The 12,530-nt window shown below is 50.8% G+C and overlaps 1 protein-coding gene across 1 annotated transcript in view; it reads left to right on the top strand.

The window, feature by feature from the left end:
* The first annotated feature begins 711 nt into the window (after window positions 1-711).
* MMP24 (matrix metallopeptidase 24) overlaps window positions 712-12,530 on the top strand; it is a 42,419-nt gene continuing 30,600 nt past the window's right edge. The window contains exon 1 of the mRNA XM_028525086.2: window positions 712-756. The gene's annotated coding sequence lies outside the window, so the exon portion shown is untranslated. The remainder of the gene's footprint in view (window positions 757-12,530) is intronic.

Here is a 12,530-nt window from a genome sequence, read left to right on the forward strand (position 1 = left end):
GCTGTTCCTCCAGCGCCTTCTCCTCCCACCCGGGGCAGCTCCCGAGTCCCCGCGCCCAGCCCACCGCCCCTCACACTCTGTCCTGGGGGGCCCGTCCTCCGGCCGCAGACCCTGCACCCCAGGGCCGTCACGTGGCTCTGTCTCCGGGAGTATTTGTTTAGCCTCTCGCCCCTCCCTCCGGCTGCCCCTCGGGCCCCCTCCTCCGGTCCCACCCTTCGGACCCTCCCCCAGGGCTGCTCTTTCGGCCTCCGAGACCCCTCCCCGGGCCCGCTCCCCCACCAGCGCCCGGGGCCGGCCGGGAGCCGCCGCCCCGCGGTCCGGCCGGGTGCTGCCCCCGCGCCCCTAGCCGCCCCCCGCCGGGGCGGGGCGCGCGGAGGCGGGGGCGCGCGGGCGGCCGAGGCGGCGGCGGCGAAGACAGGCGGGCCGGGCGCGTGTCCGCGGCGCCGTGACTCGGCGGCTCCGCAGCGGCTGCAGCGGGAGGACCCGGCCGGAGGCGCCGCCGCTGCCGCCATCGCCGCCGGGCGGCCGGGCCCCGCCGCCGGGATGCCGAGGAGCCGGGGCGCCCGCGCCGCGCCGGGCCGGGCCCCGCGCCGGAGCCGCCGGCGGGCCCCCGGGAGGCTGCTGCTGCCGCTGCTGCTGCTGCCCGCGCTCTGCTGCCTCCCGGGCGCCGCGCGGGCGGCGGCGGCGGCGGGGGCCGAGGAACGGGCGGCGGTGGCGGCGCGGGCGGCCGAGGCGGAGGCGCCCTTCGCCGGGCAGGTGGGGCTGGAGCGCGGGGCCGGGGCGCGGGCTCGGGGCCTCCGGGCAGGGCGGGGGGCGGCGCCGGCCGGGCCGCGCCCGCCGCTGGGGAGCGGAGGCGGCACTCGAGGATTCACGCCTGGGGTCCCGGCCGGGCCCCAGGGCGGGGGCTGGAAGGCTGTGCGGAGGCCGCGGGGCCCCGGAGCCGTTTCAGCACCGCGGACAGGGGCGGCGGGCGAGGGCGCGGCGGGAGGGTCGGAGTGTTGTGCTGGCGGTGGGGTGTGTGGCCTGCAGGACTGTGTGTGTGAGGGAAACCGTACAACGCCTCGGAGTAAATAGTAAGCTCAGCCAGTCTGCTGCGGGCTGGGAGAAGAGCCCGAGGATATTCAAGCTGGAGAAAAGGATGGGATAGGGGGTGGGGGGCGAGGGGACGGGGAAGGACTGGATCGCTGTCTTCGTATCCGAAGGCTGTCACGTGGAAGAAGGATAGACTTGCTGTGCATGGTCCCACAGGGCAGAACTAGAGCCAACAGGGGTGGGGGTAGGCGTCGCAAAAAGGCAAATTTCGGCTCAATATAGGAAGAAGTTTGTAACAATCAGAGCTGCTCAACCAGCTTAGGAGGCGGTGAGCTGCTCATCACTGGCATGTGCAAGCAAAAGCTCCAGGAGGGGATTGGATGGATACATGCACAATACCTGCATAGATACATGCATAATAACAACGGTAATGCCAGGCACCCTCACTGTGCACCCACTATGTGCCAGGCCTGGTGCTGTGGTGTATGTGAATTACTAGTATCTTATTTAATCTTCGTAACTACTCTAGGAGAGAGTTGTAATTATTATCCCCATTTTACATGCCCACCTGTCCTTCCTTCGGGGGGGGGGGACAGAGAACTTAAGTAACTTGCCCCCTGTCCCAAAGCTAGTGAGTGATGGGATTGGGATTCTCACCTGGGCGTGACATTATTCTGTATTCCGTGGGGGTGAGGGCAGTGGACTGGGCGATTTCTTTGGCCTCTTCCAACCCAGAGGTCTGCAATTCTAGTAAGTGATGTTGGTTGAGATGGTGGTTTTTTGCTGAAGAGAGCCAGAGTTAGTGCCTTAGGGAATCCGAGGAGATTGAGTGTGCCTGTCGGAGCAGGCAGTCTATTTGCTCAGAAGAACCTGCCAGAGTGGGGACTGAGCACGGAGCTCAGGGGGCCATGAACTCTGAAATGTTGTGCAAAATTGTGTTTGTGTGTGCAAATGTGTTTTTCTAGGAGAGAATCCATAGCTTTCTTCTAACCCTCAAAGAGGTACATGATGCAAAAAACTTAGGGTGGGTAGAAAGTCTCTTTAGCTCCATTTGGTAGTTGTCTTCCAAAGATGTTATAATTGCTGGCTGACTTTTAGCTAAAACTTTCTATAGCCCGTTTTTGTTTTCATCTTTATTCTATCTCAACATAATCTATGTGGTCAGTTTATGCCCTATAAAAGGCAGGATTGCTCTAGTCTTCCTGAGTGCACAGGGTGAAGTGGAACGACCCTGACTTGAGATTTAGGAGGCCTGGGTCCTAATCTGACCTTGGCCCACAGTGGTTTCTATGACCTTGGGCCATTTCCTTGCTTTTTACAGGCATGGATTTTACCCTCTTGAATAGGAAGGGAGACGGCCAGATGATCTCTACTCTAAAACCCTTTTATTCCTGTGATATTTCAAGCATTAAGAGGCTATTTGCTTGAATATGTCAGGATTGGGAGAGAAGGTTATGTGTGTCCATTCTTTATCCTTGTTAGCTTTACCGGCTTTGATTGTTCCACCTTCCTTAGCCTTTGTCTTTGCACTCTTAAGTTTTCCTCTTACAACACAGGCTTTCCCTGGAGTAGCCGTATGCATCCTCTGGGTCACTTTGGTTGCCCTTTTCTAGTTATCCTTGGGCCCCAACTTTCAATAGATATAAATCCAACCGTTGTCCCCAGATGTGGGACCCTGTGGTCTTGCACAAAGGAAGGATGATTTCCTCTCTGGTGTTCAGGTCCCCTCCTGCTTCTGCCCGGCCCTTTGTCAGTCTCCTGACCCCCACACGTGAGGCCCCTCCTTTAGGAAACACTCTAGCTCCCGGATCCCTTTCCTGGGTCGGAACTGATAGCCTGGAACTCAACACCCTCCACGTGGATGACTTTTATCAGAGTGCATCACCTTTCATTTCCCCACATTGACATGTATCTGCCATTCAGCATCTCACTCAATACCTTCCCTGCAGCTGCCACCCTCTCCTTCTGCAAAGCATTCCCCTACCCGAAAGGGCCCCATGTGATCCGCAGCCCTGAAATTTTCACTTTGCTCCACTTCTTCTGGATCACTTATAAAAAATTTAAATCAAACAAGTCCCAGCATAGTCTCCAGGGGCCCCCTGTACTCTTAATCTCCTTTCATTTAGAGAAGTGACCCTTTATTTCCATCCATCGTTCCCTATCTCTAAGTGACTTCTCAGGCCATGAGAAAAACACCACCCTGAATTCCATAATGACTCCATTTTCAAGGCCTGATATATTGTCCAAAACTTTCTGATAGATGCATTATATCCACTTTGCATCTACATTGTTTGCAACAACGTGTTTGCACCTAATTATCCCTTTGTTGAGTATTAGTAGATCACATGATTGAAACCTTATAGAAATAGTGTTTTTTAGCCAGCAGATAGTGTTGCTTACTCCCCTTTGCCTTTTGGAGCTTCTGGAGTCTGACTCCACCCCACCTCTTCACTCGAGGGCTGCCTTTCCCACTGCTCACTGGTACACACGCTTGGTCCAGAAAGGCTTGCCTCTCCTCATATTGTAAGACAGTTACCCAGGTTTCCCTGGACATGGACACATGAACTTTATGTCCATACCTCCACCAATCCATATGCAGCCTCTAAAGTTCCAGCACAAGCTCTGCTTTTCCAGGGAACTTTCCTTCACTTTTCTAGTCATTTATTTTTGTCTCAGGGGAACACTTTGAGGTAGCCTCAGTCAGTTTGCCACTTAAGTTTTTTAAATACTTAAACATTACCTGGCCAGTGGACTCACTTGGTTGGAGCATCACCCCACAAACTGAAAGGTCACAGGTTCAATTCCTGGTCAGGGCACATGCCTGGGTTGCGTGTTTGTCCCTAATTGGTGCACATAGGTGAGGCACCCGGTAGGGGTGCGTGCAAGAGGCAACTAGTCGATGTTTCTCACATCGATGTTGCTCTCCCTTCCCCTCTATGAGCATGTCCTCAAGTGAGAAAAAAAAATTTAGCACTGGCTGGTGTGGCTCAGTGGACTGAGTGCCGGCCTGTGAACCAAAGGGTCACTGGTTTGCTTCCCAGTCAGGGCACATGCCTGGATTGTGGGCCAGGTCCCCAGTAGAGGGCATATTAGAGGCAACCACACATTGATGTTTCTCTCCTCTTTCTTCCTCCTTTCCCCTTTCTCAAAAAGTAAATAAATAAAATCTTTTAAAAGAAAAAGAAAAGAAAAACATCATTTGGTGGTAGAGGCTAGTTATAGTTCTTAGGCAGGACCTCCTGCAACCAAAATGCTTTATGTTTTTAGCTCTAACACAATCCCAACTCTCAATGCTCACTGTTAAGTACTCAAGCATTCGATGATTCTACTCTATCCTTGATACCAAAGAGTTGCGTGGATCTGAAATAGACTCTCATGGGCATGCGACCTCCAGGTCCTTTCTAAAACCCTTCTTAGGGATATGTCTTAATGTCTACCTGTCCTTCCTTCCATGGAAACAGAGGTTACTCCTTTTAGCAGTGGTTCCACAATGTCACCCTTGAGTTGTTTCGTAACCATTAGGTAGGTTGTCATCTAGTGACAGTGACATACAATGAAAAGGAATTGAGAGAGAGATGACCATGACCTTAGAGGCCATCAAGAAAGCATGTGGTAGTACTTAACAGATATTTCTTGAATTGCCATTTGTGAACTGCCCAAGTGCACTAAGCCTGACAGAAGGTGATTCAGAACTAGAACTTTTCCCCGGTTTCCTGACGTCTTAGTGGAAAGCGTTTTCACTGTCTTTGCCTTTGGGTTCCATATCTCCGATCTTTCATTACCAAAAGAAAAAGCCAAAAAATTTTTTTCATTCAGTCTGTTTTGTCCTTTGCTTTCTTGAGTCTTTCTTTTGTATTTTGCACATGGGGGGGAGGGTTCCCGCCGATTCTCTAATTGGCTTCCTGTGTTTGGTTTATTTAAAGCATCTCTTTCTCTTATTAGCTGAGTAGAATGCCCCAAGATAGTTGTGGGGTTTTTTTAATTTTTGGACCTCCTAGTTTCCAATTTGATTCTGGGCAAGATCAGTACAGGCAGAAAGAGATAAGCCAATCAAAACAGGCCACGTGAGTAACAGTGTGACGCCTGGTCCAACGGCATAATGAACTCCTGCCTTCTAGACCAGTCTGAGGGGTCTGCTCTGGGCAGATGGAGAATGTCCTTTGGTTTGCATCTGTAGTCAAGGAAAGCTAGAGCCCTGAATGAGCCCAGGTGGAGGGCAGGCCTCTTAAGAAGCACTATCAGATTCCCAAGCCAAAATTCTATTTCAGTGTGATCATGGCCTCCAGCATATCTTTATTGTTGTCACAAAAAATAATTCTCATTCTTAGACAGTTCTTCCTTTTGCTTAACCTGCATATAGTTGCTGTGTTTTTTAAAAGGTTTTATTTATTTATTTTTAGACAGAGGGAAAGGGAGGGAGAAAGAGAGGGAGAGAAACATCAATGTGTGGTTGCCTCTCGAGTGCCCCCTGTATTTTTAATTCATTTTATCTTACTATTACTGTGGTTTTTCTTATTCTTATAGGGTGCTTTGCACATTTGTGATCCTGGCAACACTGCCATGAGGTAAATAGGAAAGACATCGTCCTCATTTTATAGAAGAGCAAACAGAGCCCTGGCTGGTGTGGCTCAGTGGACTGAGCATCAGCCTGTGCACCAAAAGGTCATGGGTTTGATTCCCAGTCAGAGCACATGCGTGAGTCACAGGCCAGAGCCCTGATTGAGGACATGCAAGAGGCAACCAATTGAAGTGTCTCTTCCTCTCTTTCTCCCTCCCTTCCCCTCTCTCTAAAATAATTTTAAAAATAATAGTGATAATAATAATAATAATAATAATAATAATAAATCTTTTAAAAAAAAAGGAAGAGCAAACGGAGACTCAGAGAGGCGATGTGACTAGTCTGTATTTGCCCAGGACCCATGTGTAACTAGTAAACAGTAAAGAGAAGGTCAGAACTAGATTTTCTGTCTTGGTCTGAGCGCCCTCCCCACTATACTAAACTGTCCTGTCCTGAGTAACTGTGATAGCCTTCTGGCCAATGCTTTCCATGCTCAAGTATGTCCCACTCCAGTCCTTGAAGAGGTAGTTCTAGAGCAAGTAAAAGTAAATGATAATTGTACCAAAGGTATTCATCGAAGGAAATGCTTTGCCTTATGACGTGGTATAATCTGAACTCCAAATGAGAGGAACTGAATTCTTAGTGGACTGCAGCCAGTGTCTCCTCAGTACCTACATGTACCTGGCACATCCTAGACACTTGGTGAACATTTTGAAATTAATTTCATTGTCTGTGTCCACCACTGACTTCTTTGAATACTGCCTGGTACGTTAAAAACTCAGTCACCTTGTGGAAGAAGAAATGAACGCGTGCTGGAGACATAAACAAGGTCTGGCGCACCGCTGAAGAGGGAGGAGATGAGGTTCCCCGCTGAGGTCGGGGAAGTCAGGGAATATTTTAGGAAGAAGGTCAATATTGAAGAGAAGCCTTTGAGGGAAGAAAAGGATGGAGGGGGGGCAGTCCAAAGAGAAGGAAAACCATGAACCAAGGCTCCGCAAAAGCATGTGGCATGTTCAGTTACCAGCAAGTAGTGTGCTGTGCCTCGGGCGCCAAGTGACCCGCTATTTCCAGGAAGAGGGCGTGAGAAGAAGGCGCTGCAAAGGGAGGCTGAGAGCAGATTGTGGAGCTGGCTTTTTTCCAGCGGCCGAGGGGAGTCATTAAGGGTTTCTGAGCACAGGAGTGACCTGTTCGGAGCCATGTGGACGAGGCGGAGGGACTGGGGCCCGTTCCGAAGCTGCTCTGGGCGCTGGCCCCTGCCCAGGACGCCTTCAGCTTTCTCAGTGCAACGCAGGTCTGTGCACCTGTTTTAGGGACCCGTGAGTGGCCCAAAGCCGCAAACGCCAGCTCAGGCCCTCTCCGGCTAAGAGATCTGAGAGCCAATCACCTGCGTCTTCTGGGCTTCAGGACTGATTCCACTCCAGTCCTTTACCAGTTTTTCTTCTTCGTTACTCCGTGCATTCATTTTAAAAGCCCACTTTGAACTAGGCTTTAATGATATATAGGATAACAGCAAAGCCATCTGTATAAGAGATAATGTTTTCTCCAAGACCATGCCGTGCTGTTATCACAAAGTAGGTGGAGAGAAAGAAGACATTGTTCCGAACAACTTTTGTTGGCAGCGATCGTGTAAAACAATCGTGTAAAACGTGTTTATCGTATACTCACTTGTATACCATAAACACTTGTGCGCGCAGTTCTCCGTGCCCCAAAAGCACAAGGCCAGGAAGGTGGGAGTCATCCTCCACCTCTTCCTCTCCTCGCCCGCCTCAACGGAATTAATCGCCAAACCCCACCTACCCCGCCTCCTGAGTGGACTTTCCCCGGTGTCCACCGTCTTCGCCTCCACTGCCTCCATCTCAGTCTCAACTCCCAGCTCGTCTCGTCGGGACTTCGGGAACTTCCCACCTGATCAGCCTCTCCTGTCCCTAATCCTTCTTCAAACAACAGCCCGAGCGACCTTTTAAAAATAAATCTATAAGGAATCAGTCATATCTGAAGTAAATATGGCAAAAGCTAAGATTTAACAAAGCTGGTTGCTGGTTATCCAAGTGTTTGTTTTATCATTGCGTATGCTTTTGGATGCTTGAAATATTTAATTTAAAAAATTAAAAACAAACGAAGAATCTGATCATGTTCCTCCCACCCTCCCGTTGCTTCCCATCACTTTTAGGATAAAGGCTGAACTGCGATCACCGTGCTGCTACTTCTTCCTTTTAGTTCGTCTTATGGGAACGTGCCAAAGGCAAAAGTGGAATGAAGAGTATTACGAACCTCTGTGTAGCCAGTACCACCAGGCCGAGGCCCTGCGTCACTGGGTCCTGCCCACCTCCCCGGCTTCCTTTCATACCAGCCACCTCCAGCCACCCTGGCCTTCGTCCTCTCCTTCCAATACTCAGGCTCCTTCCCACCTCGGGAATTCAATAAGACAGTCTTTTTTCCGGGATGCTCATCATTCCACCTTTACCTCGTTCACACCCAGGTCTCAGCTGAGATGTCACCTCTTCCGGGAGGCCATCCCTGACATCACAGCCACCGCTCCTGTCATGCACTGTCACAGCCACTTCTCCTTTTCCTTCATGTCACTTCTCACAAGGAAACCGTCCGTCTTCCCACATCTGTCTGCCCCACAGGCTGTAAGCTGCACGAGGAAGAGTCAGTGGGGGAGACAGACGTGTGAACCACTATTGGTGATATAACGTGGCATGCCGTTAGTGAGGGCTGCACTGAATGCCACTGGGAGCATGGAGGAAGCCCGTGGGACCCCGGGAGCCCTCTCAGGCGAAGTGGCAATTGAGTTGCATTTTGTAGGATATTTAATAGTTTATCAAAGAGAGGCCAGAATGCATGTGGGAAGAACATTCTAGAGGAGGGAATGAAAAAGGTACGGAGGAAGGAACCTGCAGGATGTGTGCTGGCAACACGAGGAGGGCTGTGGCTGGAGTAGCGGGTCCTCGGGGTGGGCAATAACAGGGTAGGATGTAAAGACAGAAGATAAGGCTGGAAAGGTGCATTGGCCTCAGATGGTGAAGCGTGTTGAGTGCCGCGCTAGGGAGCTTGGACTTTAAGACTGGTGGTGAGGAGCCAGAAGGCCGGCTCCACACTGAATCCAATTAAGCTAAAATAATAGAACTCTGTATGATTACTTAGATGTTATCTAGTTCAGCCACCTGCCTGTTACAGTTGAGAAACTAAGGCCTGACTGTGGTCTTTGTCTTCCCTCTGCCCTTTTCTAACTCACCCTGAAGTCAAGCCCCAGGGAACAGAACGCAGGCAGGTCTGCAGGAAGGCCCTGGGAAGGGCCGGGAGATGGAGGCTCCTCACTTCTCAGGGAGTGGATGAGGGCCTCGCCACGCCCCTGGCCTTGGGAGGAGGCCTCTCTAGGACTGGAAGACGCAGACATCCCAGAGCTGACCCAAAACCCCAAATGTGCCACCTCCCTGGGCCTGGTGGTTGTCTGGCTTGTGGTGGCCTCCTGGGAGTGGGCCAGGGACACGGTGGAGGACGCCAGGGGATTCCCACCAGTGCACTCACCACCCACTCGAGCTGGTGGCAGCCAAGAGGCAACACCGTGCCATTAAGGTGTTTGTCAAGAAACTAAGTTGGGAATTGTGGGCGATCCTGAAAGCCCTTTTTAGATTGGCTGTAAGTGAAAAAAAAGAAAGACACAGCTTTAGAGGCAGATCAGAGCTAGTGTGGAGGTTGTTGTGTGACAGAGAGAACCCTCCCTAGGAGGCAGGGACGCTAGGCTCCATTTTCAGTTCCTCGACCAACTTGCTCTGTGATTTTGGATAAGTCATTTCTCCCTCTCTGAGTTGTATATTTCTCTTCTGCAAAACAAGCATGTTAAATTAGATGCTCTTCAAGTATTGCTGACCAGTGCATTTTCTGTATACCTGAATGGTTAAGCCTTCAAATTGGAAGTGTTCAAAAACTGGTTCAGCGGCAAGGCTGGGCCCTCAGCTGTGTGGTTTAAAGGAGGAAGCCGGGTTTCCGTGGGACGGAGGCTGGAGCAAACAGACCCCGAGATGGGGCTGACCTCTGAGGGGTCACCGAAGGTGGCCAATCTGTCATTGGCGAGTGCTGGAGCAAGAATACAGACTACAGCACTGGGAGCCTGCTTCCTATTCGCTAAGATCTGCTCAGCACCTTACATGCATCCCTTAGCTTCCTATTGCTGCTGAGATGAATGATCACAAATTTAGTGGCTTTACAAAAACACAAATGTATTATCTTACAGTTCTGGAGGTCAGAAGGTCAAGCAGGGCTTATGGGACTTAAAGTGTCAGCAGGGCAGCTTTCCTTCTGGAGGCTCCAGAGAGCATGTACACCCTCTCTCTCCCACTTCTGGGAGCTGCCCACATTCCTGGGTCTGCGGCCCCTTCCAGCAGTGGCATCACTCTGACACCTGCTTCTATTCCGACATCTCTGACTCTGAGCCTCCCCCTTGTGAGAGCCCTGGTGATTACACCGAGCCCACCTGCATAACGTGAGATTATCTCTCCTTACGAAGGTCCCTAATCATGTCTGTATAGTCTCCTTTGCCAGGTAAGGCAACACGGTCACCAGCTGGGGGGGTGGTCAGGATGCAGGTTTCCTGGAAGGACCATGAGTTTACCTACCACAGTGCATCATCTCATTGAATCCACCTTACAAGCCTTCTTTTATTGCCCTCGATAGAACAGACAAAGAAAAAGAAGTTAGGTCATCGCCCAAGGACATTCTGCTGGAAAGAGCAAAGTTAGGCAATACAAGTTTGGGACTAGAGACTCAGTCTGTGGAAGAGACTGCGAATTAGGCAAGGAATCTGAGACGCTGCAAACAGATTAGGATCATAGCTGTCTCACCTTATAGGACCTGAGTACCAGACCAGGAAACTGAGGCAAAAGCCCAGTTGTAAGGACTGAGCTAATGTGGCAGTGGATGGGGTGGGATGATCTGGGTCCACTCTTGATGCTAGTACGCAATGACTCAGTGGAATCTCAGTGTCGGGGAACTGATGGGCCATTTGCTGAAGTTAGGGCCGGCCAAGGAGATGGTCAGGCAAAGGACTGAGGGTGAGAACGGAGCCCAGGCACTGAGGGCAGGAGCTGGCTGTTTTTAATAGAAGGCTTTTCTAAGTGGGTAACATACTTTCTGCCTTAGTGAATTAGAGGTGATATATGTATATATATTTTTTAACCTTACCCAAGGACATGTTTATTGATTTTTAGAGAGAGAGGAAAGGACAGAGAAAGAGTGGGAGAGAAACATCGATGTGAGAGAGAAACACCAATTGGTTGCCTCTTGTACATGCCCCAATCAGGGACGAAACCCACAAACTAGGCATGTGCCCTGACTGGGAATCGAACTCGCGACCTTAGGGCTAGGGCTAGGGCTAGAGACGACACTCAAGCCACTGAGCCACACCGGCTAGGTTAGGGCGAGGTGATACATTTCTTCACGGCACAGGGCCGTCACTCCCGAAGGTCCTTACTGCAGTGGCTCTCACCCTTTAGTAGGTAACCTATTCACCTTAGGTACAGAGTCCCAATTCCCAACCAGAGAGTCTGACAGTAAATCTACGTTCAGGTTTGGGAATGTGCACTTTTAATAAGCTCCCCAGATGATGCAACGCTGACAACCCACGATACACAGAACTACACACAGAGGAACATTCTCAGCGTTCAGGGCTACACAGTACAGTGAGGTGTTAGAGTTGTTCACCATCTATCAGGAAAATAACAGCCATTATTGCTATCTTTCACTGAGTCCTTAGTACCCCATATTATTTTACTTAATTGTCACAACTACTCCATGAGGAGCATGCTAATGACATGATGCAGGTAAGGGATGTGAGCGGTAGAGAGGCTGAATAATTTGCTAAGGTTGTGGGACAAGTAAGTGGAAGAGTTAGGATTTAAACCCAGCACGAGAGTGTGCGCTCTTGACTCTGACCCCAAATGTCCTCTGCTCAAGCCGCCTCGCTCCTCACTGCTCTCCACACCCCTCAGCAAGCCTGCTCACGGCCACCTGCCCAGACAGGAAAACCAGCTCTCTGCGCCTCGTGCTGAGAGGCTACTGACTGAGTGCCTTGTGCTTTCTCTGGAACAGAGTTTAGGGTTGAAAGAGCCTTAGAGGCTATTCAAGGCAGCTCTGTATGGGAATCCCTTTATTATGGCAGTTCTTAATTTTGCCCACCTCAGGGCAACTTGCAGCAATGTCTGGAGACATCTGGCATCTAGGGGGCAGAGGCCAAGGATGCTGCTAAATGTCCTACAGTGCACCCGATAGTTCCCCACCGTAACAGAATGATCTGACCCAAAATGGCAATGGTGCCAAGGTGGGGAAACCCTGTTCTATAGCAAGTTCCGCCCACCGATCACTTGCCCTGAACACTTCAATTCGTTTTCATTCAATAACATGTACCTGCCACAGGCCCTGGGCTGAGTGTGGGGATACCACAGTGAAGAAGAGTATGGGCCCTGCCCTCAGGCACTGTATAGGCAAGAAGAGGAGACCTGAAATTCAACACATGGTTACAACACTGTGTGATAAGGAGGAAGGCATGCCCGGTTTCAGACGTGTCTGGGTTTGAATCCTGACACTTGGGAACCTCTCTGAACTTCAGTTTCCTCATCTGCAGCTCAAGGATCAGAATTCCTGCCTTGTGGGGCCGTGGCATGCTAGGGCGCCTAGCACAATGCCAGGTATACAGTGGGTGCTCTAAGAATAGCAGCTATTATCATTGTGATTATAATCAGAACAGTTCTGTTAAAAAGTTGTCTCTTGCGGTGAGTCAGGATCTGCATCCTGTAATCTCCCTCACTGGGCTGGTTTTGTACTCCGTGCCAACCGGAATAGAAGTACCTCTGTCATACACAGGCATTTGGCTTTTCCAAGACTGTCATGCTACCTGCAGCCCTCCCCTCTCCAGCCTACAAACCCCTCATCTTCCCTCCAG

Source organism: Phyllostomus discolor, chromosome 9, assembly GCF_004126475.2.
Source record: "Phyllostomus discolor isolate MPI-MPIP mPhyDis1 chromosome 9, mPhyDis1.pri.v3, whole genome shotgun sequence".
NCBI lineage: Eukaryota > Metazoa > Chordata > Mammalia > Chiroptera > Phyllostomidae > Phyllostomus > Phyllostomus discolor.